A 12845-nucleotide genomic window follows, 5' to 3' on the forward strand; every position below is an offset into this window, starting at 1 on the left:
CCACTTAGATTACCAAGTCCTAACCAACCCATTGCATGTGGGTTGAGGGGTGTGTGGTTATTTTGCATACAATTCCATAAAGTGCTCTTACTCTGCACTGCTGGCTGCTGATTTATCAACATGTCCGCCCTGCTGCCTTCACATGGCTGCAGGGATTGAATTATCCAAGGATGATTTACGTGCAGTATAATGTAACACTGGATGAAAAAAAATCTGCAAGAGTCACTCATATTAGATAAATGCAAACTTGATTTACTGGCATTCTGCTTTAACCACATTCAAAGTCATTATTAATGTCAATTTAAGTACATTTGCACCCTTAAATGGGTTGACAGTTAAAATGGTGGTCTGTTATTTCTGAATCCTTGCACTGATCTTGTTGAGAAAATAGCAAAGTGGCAGCTGTGTCAGAAGTTCTTAACGTACAACACCCAGCTCATTTTCCCAAAATATCAAGAATTCAGTTTGTACTGCCTCATTTGAATGAACCTTCCACCTGTCTGACCCTCTCTTTCTCTCCTGTGCTGCATTGATCACCAAAATATTACACAGATGAGCATAGCCAGTTTCAGATTAACGTACTTATCTGTCAGAACATTGCCCAGAAGAGCTACAGAGCTTGAAATGAAATGGTAGCTGCGCTGTTGCGGTTTGTGTTTTTTATTTTTTTATTTTATTTCAACATTTTTATAAATATAGATTTCTCATTTTTTGGTGTTACTTGTTAATTCTGTTTGTGAAAATGTTTGCTTTCATTTTTCACAAAGTTGTTGAACAATATGACACATTTCCTGGTGCTATCGTGACACAGAATGAAAGTCATCATCAATCAGTAAAAGTTTCCGTCTCTCTCTCGTTCTTGTTCGCCATCTCTCATCCACACCAAAATAACTTATTTCAGCAGTTGTATACCGAGAACAATTCTTAAGCCTTGCAATATTAAGTTTCAACTTAATATTTTCATCACCATTCTCCGGTGACTGTGTGTCTAATTCCATACTGTTTTCCAATGTTTTAAGTTGCCATCTTTTAGATATTGATTCTCATTGTGACTTATAAGCCTACCTGTGATTTATCTTTATATTTCTACTTCTTCTCTCGTCTCCTTGTAGATAAAAGACTGAAAATAGGCACAACCACAGCAAAAGACGGGAGAAAAGAGTAGGCCATGGCTGAGGGGATGATTGCTTCTCAAAGTGGTAAGCAGCAGACATTTACAGTCTCATAGCTGACTTGTGTGGTCACTGTGTGACGCTGGATAAAGGCCAGCACTCACATTATTGTTCTTCTGTTCAGTCCATTTTGTTTTCCATGCATTTTTTGTTCTCTAAGAGGTTCTGTAGGCTTTTCACACCTCCCCCTATCCTGATGAGTCTCTCTTGATTTTAGCAGTATGTAAGCATGTGATATATTCTTATGTTCAGCTTCTCTGGCTGTGACGGATCGTGTAAAAAAAAAAATTGTCCAAAAGCTTCACACTGGGCTGATTTTTAATGAATTTCACCTTTAAAAAAAGACCTTGGTATTGTTGGATTGAGGTACCTGAATGGCTCAGTGGTTAGTGATGTTGCCTGGTTTTGGATTGGGTCAAAAGGTTGTGACTTTGATCACATGAACAAATCAACCCTTTACTGCTTTGGCCAATTTGCTTGTGAGAACAGTGCCTTGATAATTAAAGTTAGCTGATTGGAAACATCTTCCAGCTCCTACAAATTGGCTCACATGTTTATTATATTTGCTATTAGTAGATTGTCAAGCTTTCATTCACCGCCTTTGACAGTGATGAACATTTCCAAATGTGGACATTGTTTGCAACCTCTAGCTTTCTAAATTTCATCATTGTGAGTTTCACTGCATTTCACATCCAATTAATTTAATTAAAGTTCACATACCAAATGTTCTCTAGTGTTATCACACTAGCTCTGATGAAATCTTAATGATGTTTCTTATCAACACCAGTTAATTCAAACATATGACTATTCATGTTCCCCTCTGGTGGGTTTTTGTGCATTTTCTCAAATCTCATAATCTTTTCTGGATATTCCCGCTTGACATTGTTTGCATTGAGGATTAGCTCAGTCTATAAATGAGTGGACTTTCATGTGCGAGCGCAACGTTTCTGTTCAGTTTGGTTTCTGAACATTACAGCTACATTACAGGCGCTCTGCCAACAGTGCTCATGTCCGCAACATGCTTATCTTTCTGCATTTGTGGTCACTGAGGAAATGTGTAAATAAAATATTGCTCTGTTGTCCAGAGTCCTTCTCTTAAAAACTCTTCATAAATGCAGACATTTATGAAGAGTTTTTAATGCCATTCCCCTCAAAAGGTAAAGTAATTTGTTTTAAAGAGCTTTGTAGGACTTTGGTTTCATCTATCTGTGCGCCTTTATCTTTGTGACACTGGACCTGTTCAGCTCTTCCAGCTTTGTTAGCTTTATGTGCTCCATGTTTCCTCTGCTGCAGTCTCTCTGACCACTGAACCACAAATTATTGCTAAATAATGTCTTGATCCCCCATCAATGCAGCCAGGACAAGCAAGTCAAAACACTGGGATCTGTGCCATGTGAGAAAAAGGATTTTCACTGTCAACCTGGATTTTCGGTCACACTGAGAGCGTTCTTTAAATTAAAATGAGTCCCTGAACTCTTTACCGCTTCTGAAGAAACCACCTATGACTTATAAATAATTTACAGTCATGGATTGCAGGTCTTAGCTTGTGTGTAAGAAGAATCATTCAAAGGTTATCTGTGAGTTACTGTGTGCTTATTTACATGTATGACATAACTGACATATGGCCTTGAATTTAGGCAGCAGTTCAGTGGGATGTGCAAGATGGGTTTTACTGTATATTGTCTTCTTAACAGAATGTATTTGAGACAGGACAGAAATGCACCTTATTCCTCTTATATTTTCTGTGTCTATGCATGATGATATATGATATACACTGTAAATCTGAAGAGCATGAAGCTTTAGATCACTTACTTTTTCATGAATTAGCCTGATCCTCTGAATCCTAGTGAAAAGTGATCCCTCATTAATTTCACTACTTAATGCCTCTTCAGATATCAAGGGATAAGGAATAGCAGTTTTAGTGAGGAAGCCATTAAAGATACATTTTCAACCCTGGTACTAAGACTTTAATTCCACAAAGGTGGTTGCAACTGTAAGTGACCTTTGTAATTGAGCCATGCAATTCTTTTGTGTAGATGTGATGTAGACTTAAAGTGAATATACTTTAAATCTAAACATTGCTGATGTCTTTTTTTTTTAAATCTTTGTTGACATACAGAACAACAAAGGTCCATTCTTAAGGCTGCACACACTAGAGATCGTCCAGATAGAGATGTGCTACAATTGTACATTAATAAAATGATTTTGTTTGACAGTTTCAACTGATTATGGCTGTAGATGCAAATGAATATGTAAAAAGCAATGGTTGCCAGTCTTACAAGTCACATATAATCTATTTAAAGCAGTTTTGATACACTGTTAAATGGCACAGAACAGTGCATCTGCCTCGGGCATGTTTGTTTTGCCAGACATGTTGAGTGCAGATCCATCATTTCTTAAGCCAATTCTAGCATTCATGCAACAAAAAGATCATCTTGACAAGAGTTGAATTTACAAGTCAAACTCCAGTTGAGTTCGCCTGCCTGTAGCTGAGCTTTTGTCAGATTTTAGATTGCGTGTGTGTGTGTGTGTGTGTGTGTGTGTGTGTGTGTGTGTGTGTGTGTGTGTGTGTGTGTGTGTGTGTGTGTGTGTGTGTGTGTGTGTGTGTGTGTGTGTGTGTGTGTGTGTGTGTGTGTGTGTGTGTGTGTGTGTGTGTACATCTGTGCGCATGTGTGTGCATAGACATCTGTGACACGCACATATGCCTGTGTGTGTGCCCAAGCTTAAGTTTATGCATTGCTGTGTAGGGAAGTGTGTTTGCATCTCTGTTTGGGGAAGAGAAAAGCAACAGAGGTGATGTTGTGTGAAGAGATGGGAGTCTGCAGACAGATAGTGTCATTCCCTCAGTATCACCATTAAATCTTAATCTCCTGGCCCCTCATGGGAGGAGCCAGCCAAGCATGGGATTGTGTTTTGCATCTAAATCAAGATGTCTTGTTCCTTCAGAGAGTGCTTCATTGAGACAAAGTTTCATGTGTCTGCTCTCAGCTTCACATACGTTTGGATGCACTGGCTGATCATCCAGCTGCTGTTGTTTGTACTAAAGTCGTGTTAAATGCAATTGCCTCGTAAACTGTAACATCTCTAATCAATTATAAAGAAAGCGAGAAAACAGAATTCCCAAGCAGTGCAGGAAAGTTATCATCTCAATGTGGAAGTTTCAGCAGGTTGCATCATGGGGGCTGAGTTTTTGTGGCAGTCATTTCCACCAGCTAAAACTAGACTTGTAATTCCATGTTAAGAACTTTCTTTCCTCTAGTCCTCGCTCAGTGACACACCATCAACATATTTGCTTGTTGATCAACAGCAAAAATGAAGCAAACACTGCATCTTAAGCTGTTGTTGCGTTATCCTCATTGCTTATTCAAACTGTAGTGGTGAATCCTCATTTTAATCAATACTTCCTTCAAGACAGCATATTTTCAGGGCTTGGAGTGGTGGGCATTCCTGTTACCTTATAAATATATAAAAATATGCTGACAATGATTCTAGAAAGTATAGAATTCATAGAAAATCTTTTTTTAAGTCAAACCCCTATGCATTTCCTTTAAGCAATGCTGCTGGCAGGATTGACAGAGTTTTGACTGTATATTATTCAAGCACACATAATAAGTTACTCAATGTCGCAAGTTTAAATATTTAGTTTACTTGTGCAACAAGCTTACCCAAGGTTTTAACAAAAGGCTACTAATTTCATTTTCATGTAACCTGCACCAGTCTGTCCTTGAATTGGTGCTTATTTCTGTAGTTCTTGTTTGTACTGTATGTAGCCCATTCATCCCCGCTGTGAACTTTCCTCCAGGTAAGTTATCATGATTAATTCATTCAACACTATACATCTGTCAAAGCACGCTGCATACCGTTAACTGCATTTGGTTTTGACGCAAGCATTCTTCATGTTCCAGCATCTTCAAATAGTCATTTCTGTTATTGTCTAGAAAATGTTCCAGAAAAAAATGAGGGATGAAAGGTAAACACACCACCTGGCCTTTATCACAGCGAAGAGTAGTTCTTCCATGTTCTCTCTCAGCAGGAAATAGCCAGCATTCCTGCGATACCATCCCATCTTCTCAGTTAGGAGAAGAGCATAGCAGCAGTCAGCACATGATGTATTCAGGGTTACATCTCAGAAATTCTCGTCTGCCATGCTTCCAGGTGACAGGCAAAGTCTCTGACGGAGTTCTTAATTATTATATAAAGACAAAAACATATAAGGGACTATTCACTGGAATTAGAGATCCTGGTGCTGACATTTGCAGACAGAAGACATGATTTGTGTTTTGATGTGTTGTAGTTGTTTTGTTTTGTTTTTTCCTCCAATGAAGTAGTATATTTTCTCCAACATCAATTGGATATGGTATTATTAGATCTGGCTGCACTCTTTGAGATATGAAAGTGAAAAATAATCTCTGTGAAAGAGGTAGGCTCTGACAGCACACTGAAACATAATGGAAAGCCTGGCTGCTGTTTCAAAGGGAGAATACAGTAAGACGACTGGTGTGGAGGGGGAAGCCTGCTTACTGCAGATAGAAGACAGGGATAAACCAGCAAGGATGCAAGCATGCTCAATTCATTATATACCTAGTTCTGATTTATCATGGATGTGATTGTTTTCCCCCTGCAGCTTCTTTCTCAGGTTGAAGGCAAATGCTCCCTCTTGATTCTTGGACAGCTGTAATTTAGTGAAGGATGCAGGGAAAATAATATATAGGAAATAAAATAAATTCACATGAGCTGGCAAGGAGTTTGCCATTGTTTTATTCCAGAGTGATTACTGTGAAATGTCAAAAATTCTACTTCTGGTCTCTGAGTAGGTATTACATTTTTTCTTTATAATGAGGTAAACAGTTGAGCCTCTAGACATGCTTGATTTATTTTTCAGTTTTAGTACGACACATTCATGTGAATGGAAAACACATACTGTAGCATTCTTCTACTCCTTTATAATTTCTGTGCTGCCCACATGTCTCATTATTCTTGGTAATAGACTCAGATCTCCAGCAAGTCTATTGATTCATCATTATTTTCTCTACCCTTCCTTCAAAACATATCATTCGCAGGCTGGCAGTCGCATTGCAAAGGATGCCAGAGGATGATGTATTGGTTTTGTGAGGAACTGCATTATAATAAGTTCTACTAAGTATCTTTCTGTGATTCTAAATTTTAAACATTTTGTCAGTATGAAAAATAACATTAATACTGTATCAGACACATTTGAAAAGATGAGCTTATAGGGCACCTTTCTTAACGTGGCACACAAAGGCTGAACTCTAACTTAAATAGTAACTCCATTTTAATATAGTGCATAAAAGTGGCAACTTAATGTCTGGATTATTTGAGCAAAGCCAGGTGATACTGCAACTCGATAAGTGTAGCCTATGTGAACAAGTTAAACTAGTAAAATGAAGTAGTTTGTTGTCATTATAGTATCGCATCTGTTAATTAAAACACAGTAAAGTAGGCCTCATAATGTGTTCATTACTGGTCAGTAAGGATTTATGTGTGTAAATAACTTCATATTTATTTCTCAGTCAACACTGTGGTATATATACTTTAATATACAGCTCATGTTCTCGTCCGTGTACGTACCAGCTCCCTTTAACCTATCATCCACTCTCAATAACAATCACTTACCGAGTTACTTGATTAGCTGGACATGATGAAGTTTTCTTTCTCACTGCAGGTGTTCAAGATAACAGGTGACCTAATGTCAGTTCATTTTGTAGCACCAGTATTTTCAGAGCCACATCACATCTCTCAGAAAATGAATTTGCCATTTTTGAAAGAGACTTGTCATTTCTTGTTGTTTAGTAAGGCTAACCTTCCATTATCCTCTGACACTGTCCTCTAAATGCTATTATGGGCTGAAATGCCAGCAGTGATCAGAATTTTTAGCTATGATTAGACTAATATTCACCCTTTTTGCTACTGTCAAGAATGATCAAGAGGAGACAAGATTTGCTAAGTGACTGAACGTGACTAGGAGTGCCATCATCATCATCTCTTTAACACAGCAGCCCCCACATCTCTGAGAGAACATATTAACATGCTGGCGCGCTGTCATCCCAGGCGCCCTACTTAGACCAGATGGGCCTCATTCAGGTCTTTCACAAAAACACAGGCGTGAAGGGATCTTAAATGTCAGTTTCAATATCACCAAGGCCATAATTAAGTATGAGCGAGCAGAAGGGCATGTACTTTTGTGTCCTACTTAGATAGACATCTCAAATAAAAGTCAGATCTGTATTTTTAGAAGAGCGATTCCATGGCCAGTATTATCATGCTAACAGGAATCATGTATTATGTATGGGAAATGGAAAACATATGGCAAATATATGAAAATGGCATGCAGACTTCATATCAAATTATTGAAGTACACAACATCCAATCTGTGCTTCATAATGTTCTTGCTTTTTCTTACGAGTCTTTTAGATTTTAGAGTCTTTTAGATTTTGGAGGTGATCCGGATCACCTCCAAAATCTAATCGATTGTTACTTTTGCTCTTGCGGACATCCTGTAAAATTTTGGTGAAAATCCGTCCATGACTTTTTGAGTTATACTGTTAACAGACAAACAGACAAACTGACAAACTCTGGTGATTACATAACCTTCTGGCGGAGGTAACAATCACTGAGCAGCAGCGTTTTACTTACGTTTCATTAAACTCTCCCGCAATCAGAACAGTCCGTCAGAAAATATTGTCCCCCGGTTCTTCTGGCCGCTGCACACTTCCGTTGTGAGTTTTGCATTCGTGTGCCACACTTTCTGTTGTGTTGTGAGTTTTGCATTCGTGTGTTGTACTTTTCTGTTGTGTTTGGCCTTCTGGGCCACTGTATCTGCTCCTTAGTACACTACCACGATATAGCAATTTATCTGTTACCTACAGACTTTTAAGTAACACAATTGGTGTCAATTTCACTTGTATCTCTTTTTTACTCCCAGTATTTTATACATGTGGGCATTCAACAAATTCTTCACTGGGCCTTCATGTTGCCACTAACTGTGGCTACCAGGCAATTCGTGCTTTATCTGTCCGGCCTTTATAAATGCAAAACAATATTCAAGAAGAAATCAAAGGCTTGTAAGGAGATGACAGCAAGTACTGACCTTTGAAGATAACAGAGGTGAATACAACAGGGCAGAAACTAGGTGTTTATTAGATGTTCCTGTTCAAGGCTTTGTCCTCTCACAAAGTCCACAATTATTGCTCACTGTAATAACAGAGTGCATTGTGGGAAATAAGATGGTAAGCTCCCTGTGGCTTTCTTCCCCTTGTGTTTGTTTGTTTGTTTTTTTCTGTTGTTTTCCACACAGGAAATGCGAGTCTTCTAATTAAGTCTTGGAGGGGGAGAACGCGGCATCTTAGTCGGCCAACTGTGAGCGGCTATCGCAAACTCAACTTCGATGTTTAATTTATGTGCGCTCTATTATTTATGGATGCCGTGATCTGTGTGTATACGGGGCTTTATGCAGACTTTGGATCTGTGTAGTGTTTGCGAGTCTGGGACAGAAAAAAAAGAAATATCAAATAAAAAGAATATTGAGTGCATATCCAGCAGAAATATAGTGACGCTAATGTTTAAAAAAAGTGGTCTGTCTAGCAGCTGTTTGTCCTTCTGCCTCCTTTTCCTTCTTTACCAACACATTGACATTACAGCATTATACGTCTATGCCCATTCATAGTAGACACACATGTGCACACTTAACCGAGGAGAGGGATTTATTGATATGTTTATTCTCAGGAGGCTTATCCTAAATTTAAAAATAACCTCTACATACTAACTCAACAAAAGACTGACATCATAATACACTGTCTCCAAATGAATTCTGAATGAGGTCACTAGTTTTGTCCCCAATTTTAAAAGCCAACCCCAATCAAGTGGGTTTCTGCACAAAATTGTCTCCAAGGTCTCTCTCTGCAGCAGCAGATGATAATCAGGTCTGAGAAGGTGGATGGGGTAATAACACCCATGACATTGATGCCTGCAATGTCCAAGAGGACCATGTTTATGCTCGCTCCACTTCAAACCCTAATGTGCAGCGATGCAGCTCTAACCTGCTGAATATTATGCACTAAGCTGAGCCCACTGAGGGCTAAATCCCCGCCTCAAAAAATGGCTTGGATCAGCAGGTGTGACCGGGAAGGATAGCCCAGATTTGAAGAGGGGGAAATGCAGGGAAAATAAATATTTCATGCAACATTTTTCTCACAGCACAGTTGAAAGGGAGTGGGGATACAGATCAATAGTAGAAAGGGATCTGGCTATGCACAGATAGGGTTACTGAGAGAGGGTAATACAACTTCAAATAACAAGGGTCCTATGTAGATACTTTTAAAAAGCATTGATAGAATACTGGCTTTTGGTGATAGCCTAAACTGGACTGCTCTGTTTTTCCATTGTCTACTATAGAGTGCACTTTGTGAAGAGAAAAATAGTTTTCAGCAGACACAGTCAATCTTTTATCCTTTTTTTTTTTTTTTTTAAGACTTACCGGCTCTGATGTTCATTTATAACCTACATCTATTGAGACCCTTCATCCAAGGACGTAGCACATTGTGACTGTAATTAGTCTATCACTGGCAAAATGTGTTTATTTAACAACAGTTAATCCATGTTTATGACCCCTGAACAATTCTTGTCAAACACAAGTTTGATGCAGATTGTATATTTAGTTGTAAAAATGAGGCAACAATGCAGATCGAAGTGGCCTTGCTATATAATACAGACAACACAATTACTGATATTTACTGTGGCACTGGAAAACCATGGGTATTTTTGAATTAAGAATTTGAGGAACAGACATGATGTTTATTGAACCTTTATGTCAGGATTTCACCAGCAAAAATAAAAAATAGAAATCCCCACCGTAAGTGTAACGTGAAGAAGCAATGTGCTGGTGAAGACAGCATGACCAGCTGAAAATACTGATAAGCAAGTGGCCAATGGAGCAACCGCAATGAAACAAACAAACCGATGTCATGCAGGAAATTAGACTGAGAGAAGCAATACTGCACCTAACAAGCTTACGACACTTTGAATAAGGTGATTGAAAGGGAAGCAGTTTTCTGGGCAGGAGCACTGGACCATCAACCTTCAGTCTCACATATCCTATGGCCCTTATCCAAGAATTACACACACACACACAACAAGGTGAGAGAAGGCACTTAAAGACCTCTGCTTCACTGGAGCTGCTCAGCATCCAGCAAAAAGTGTGTACAGGATACTGAACATCCTAGAGGAGAATGTATTACTGGGCTTTTAAATGGAAACATTAGCCTTTAATAACGTTAGTGGTACCCGTAGTTTTTACTTTTCACCAAATTAACACCGCTAGTTTGCATCCACGCATGCTTTTCAGACGAGGATAGGACTGCAACTTCTCCCACTCCCATCACTGACTCGATAAACTGCCTTCCTTTACACTAATGTTAACATTTTTGGCTCAAACAGTCTATCAAATTGTTTTGTGAAATTCCAATTAGTCCTGAAAGGTTATTTTTCATTTGTTATAAAGAAAAAGGTGTTTTAGTTTTCTATAATATGGCAATAAACACCCATAGTAAGTGTATGAAAGGTCATGAAACCCTACAACTACTTGTGTCTGGAGGCAGAAATGCCTCAAAGACAGGTTAGCCAGTAACACAGAAATAGCTGGTTTTATTCCTATCAATATAAGAATTATGTGTTTTTGAGTTTGGCAACTGAAGGGCATTACATCTACCACTGAGCAAATGAATAAACTCCCACATTTGCTCCAGGGGCTATGCACTCTTGCTGACCCTGCACCATGATCCCTCTGATGAAATGGATATCCATTAGTATGTAAAACCGAGGAAGACTATGCAAAGAGATTGATCCTTGAACTACAACAACATCAGAATTGATGAATACATTGTGGTATAAAGAACCTACATATAGTTTGATCTCTGCAAGCTCTGAAGCTCCCAACTGACTGCAAGTACTGCATTGTGCTCTGCCTTGATAAATAAGACAATAGTAGTACACACTTATATTGCATTTTTTAAACAGGAGAAAGAACCTCTCTCTTCCTCCACCTCAGTTTACATCCCAAATCCTCTTGCTTTGTAGATGGGCTTAGTCTCCATCCATTTGAAGGGAAATATATGATGCCAGTAGCTCATAAGACTACATTTTATGTGTTCAATTGGCAGTTGGAATGGTCTTGAGTGATGGGTTCGGTGAGGGAGAGGACTTCATTTTAATGCCTGAATGAAGGTGAACCTGACCTCTCATGTAGGCTGGAAAGACGGTAAAACTCCAAGCAGTGTAGCATAAGCATACACAGCAAATTCAGTGGCTCTGAGGGGTCATTACCTCAAAAAGATGGGCCAGGAACACTGCCAGGCACAAGCCATTATCAGTTTGTTGGTACAGGTGATTATGGTGTACTCTACCATAAAAATCATATAGTCTACTCATCATAAACAATATTTAGTTCCACTACATGGCGGCTGCTGTATTTATAGATATTATGTTTATGAGTCACTTTCCATTTAAGCATACAAGAGTATTCTGTTTTTGTGGATAGAAAGACACACAGAAGTATATTTTCGATGCACATATGCATCACTGAGGAGTAATGAAATTCATAGAAACAATACTTTTCAGACTGCAGCCTTAGGCCTTGTCCAGATGTACATGGGTCTTTTTTAAAACTTATTTCTTTGGTCCATCATGGCCTTTTGTTCACAGGTTTAGGCCACAGAAAGGGGACCTTTTTGGGAAAGTAATTTCTAGGGTGAAGATTTTCAGACACTCTAAAGTGATGATGTGCAGGCGGAGAGAACTGAAGTTTTGGCTTGTGGGAGTCAGAGTTAGCATTATCTTCTTCTTTTACATAAGTCATATTGTGAACATGACCAAATTAGTACTGATGCTTACCTCCATAACAGGAATCCTTACATGTTAACACATAAAGCACAATCTAAGAAGAACAAAAGTATCAGAATGAGTCACCACATGAGATTCTCTGCTTCCTTAATGCACCATTTTTGATGTCAATTGTTGGTAATCATTTTTTTTAACCTTCTGATTAGCCAATATTGCTGCAGGGTTTGGGTTATATAGGCAGCTGTTGGTCTGGCAAGCTTTTGACAGCTCTTTAATTATGTTTTAGCATTTTCATGTAGACAGAGATTTTTCTTTCCTTTTTTGTGAACAAAAGAGGAAACCCCACTATTTTACTTTACACAACATCCATATATGTGTGTCTGGCCGAAATGAAAAAGAAAAATGAAACAAAAGAACCCTCTTTGGGAATAAACAGGAACAAATGTGGCATTTAGAAACTAGGCAGTAAATAAGAAAAGGCAAAGCATGCTGGGATGCAGAGGGGTGTGAAGAAATTGGCCATTTGTCAGCTTGGATAAGGTCACTATCTAACTTGCAAAAAGCACAGTATTTCTCTGCAGTTGGAACGTTACACCTAATGCAATCTCAATGTGGAACTTAGAATGATGCTTCGTGCTTATTATCTCATTTCCAAACAAGTGAATACCATCATAATGAACACACCACGGCCTGCAAACAGCAGGAGTTGTGTCAAAGGTCAAGTAAACTCCCCCAGCCACTACTTGAAGTGTTTCTCCATGAACATGCTGTTTGGCAGGAAAGACATTAAGAGTTAATCACTGTGTATGGACTTGAAAT

General features: G+C 38.7%; 1 protein-coding gene across 5 annotated transcripts in view; it reads left to right on the plus strand.

The window, feature by feature from the left end:
- lingo2 (leucine rich repeat and Ig domain containing 2) overlaps positions 1–12845 on the plus strand; it is a 217405-nt gene that overhangs the window by 129273 nt on the left and 75287 nt on the right. For 4 of the 5 annotated variants that reach the window (XM_051954613.1, XM_022190904.2, XM_022190907.2 and 1 more), the window contains one exon: positions 1113–1199. The exons of the other annotated variant lie outside the window; for it this stretch is intronic. The gene's annotated coding sequence lies outside the window, so the exon portion shown is untranslated. The remainder of the gene's footprint in view (positions 1–1112; positions 1200–12845) is intronic. 5 annotated transcript variants of the gene reach the window in all.

The sequence above is a fragment of the Acanthochromis polyacanthus genome, chromosome 10, assembly GCF_021347895.1.
Source record: "Acanthochromis polyacanthus isolate Apoly-LR-REF ecotype Palm Island chromosome 10, KAUST_Apoly_ChrSc, whole genome shotgun sequence".
In the NCBI taxonomy this organism is placed as follows: domain Eukaryota; kingdom Metazoa; phylum Chordata; class Actinopteri; family Pomacentridae; genus Acanthochromis; species Acanthochromis polyacanthus.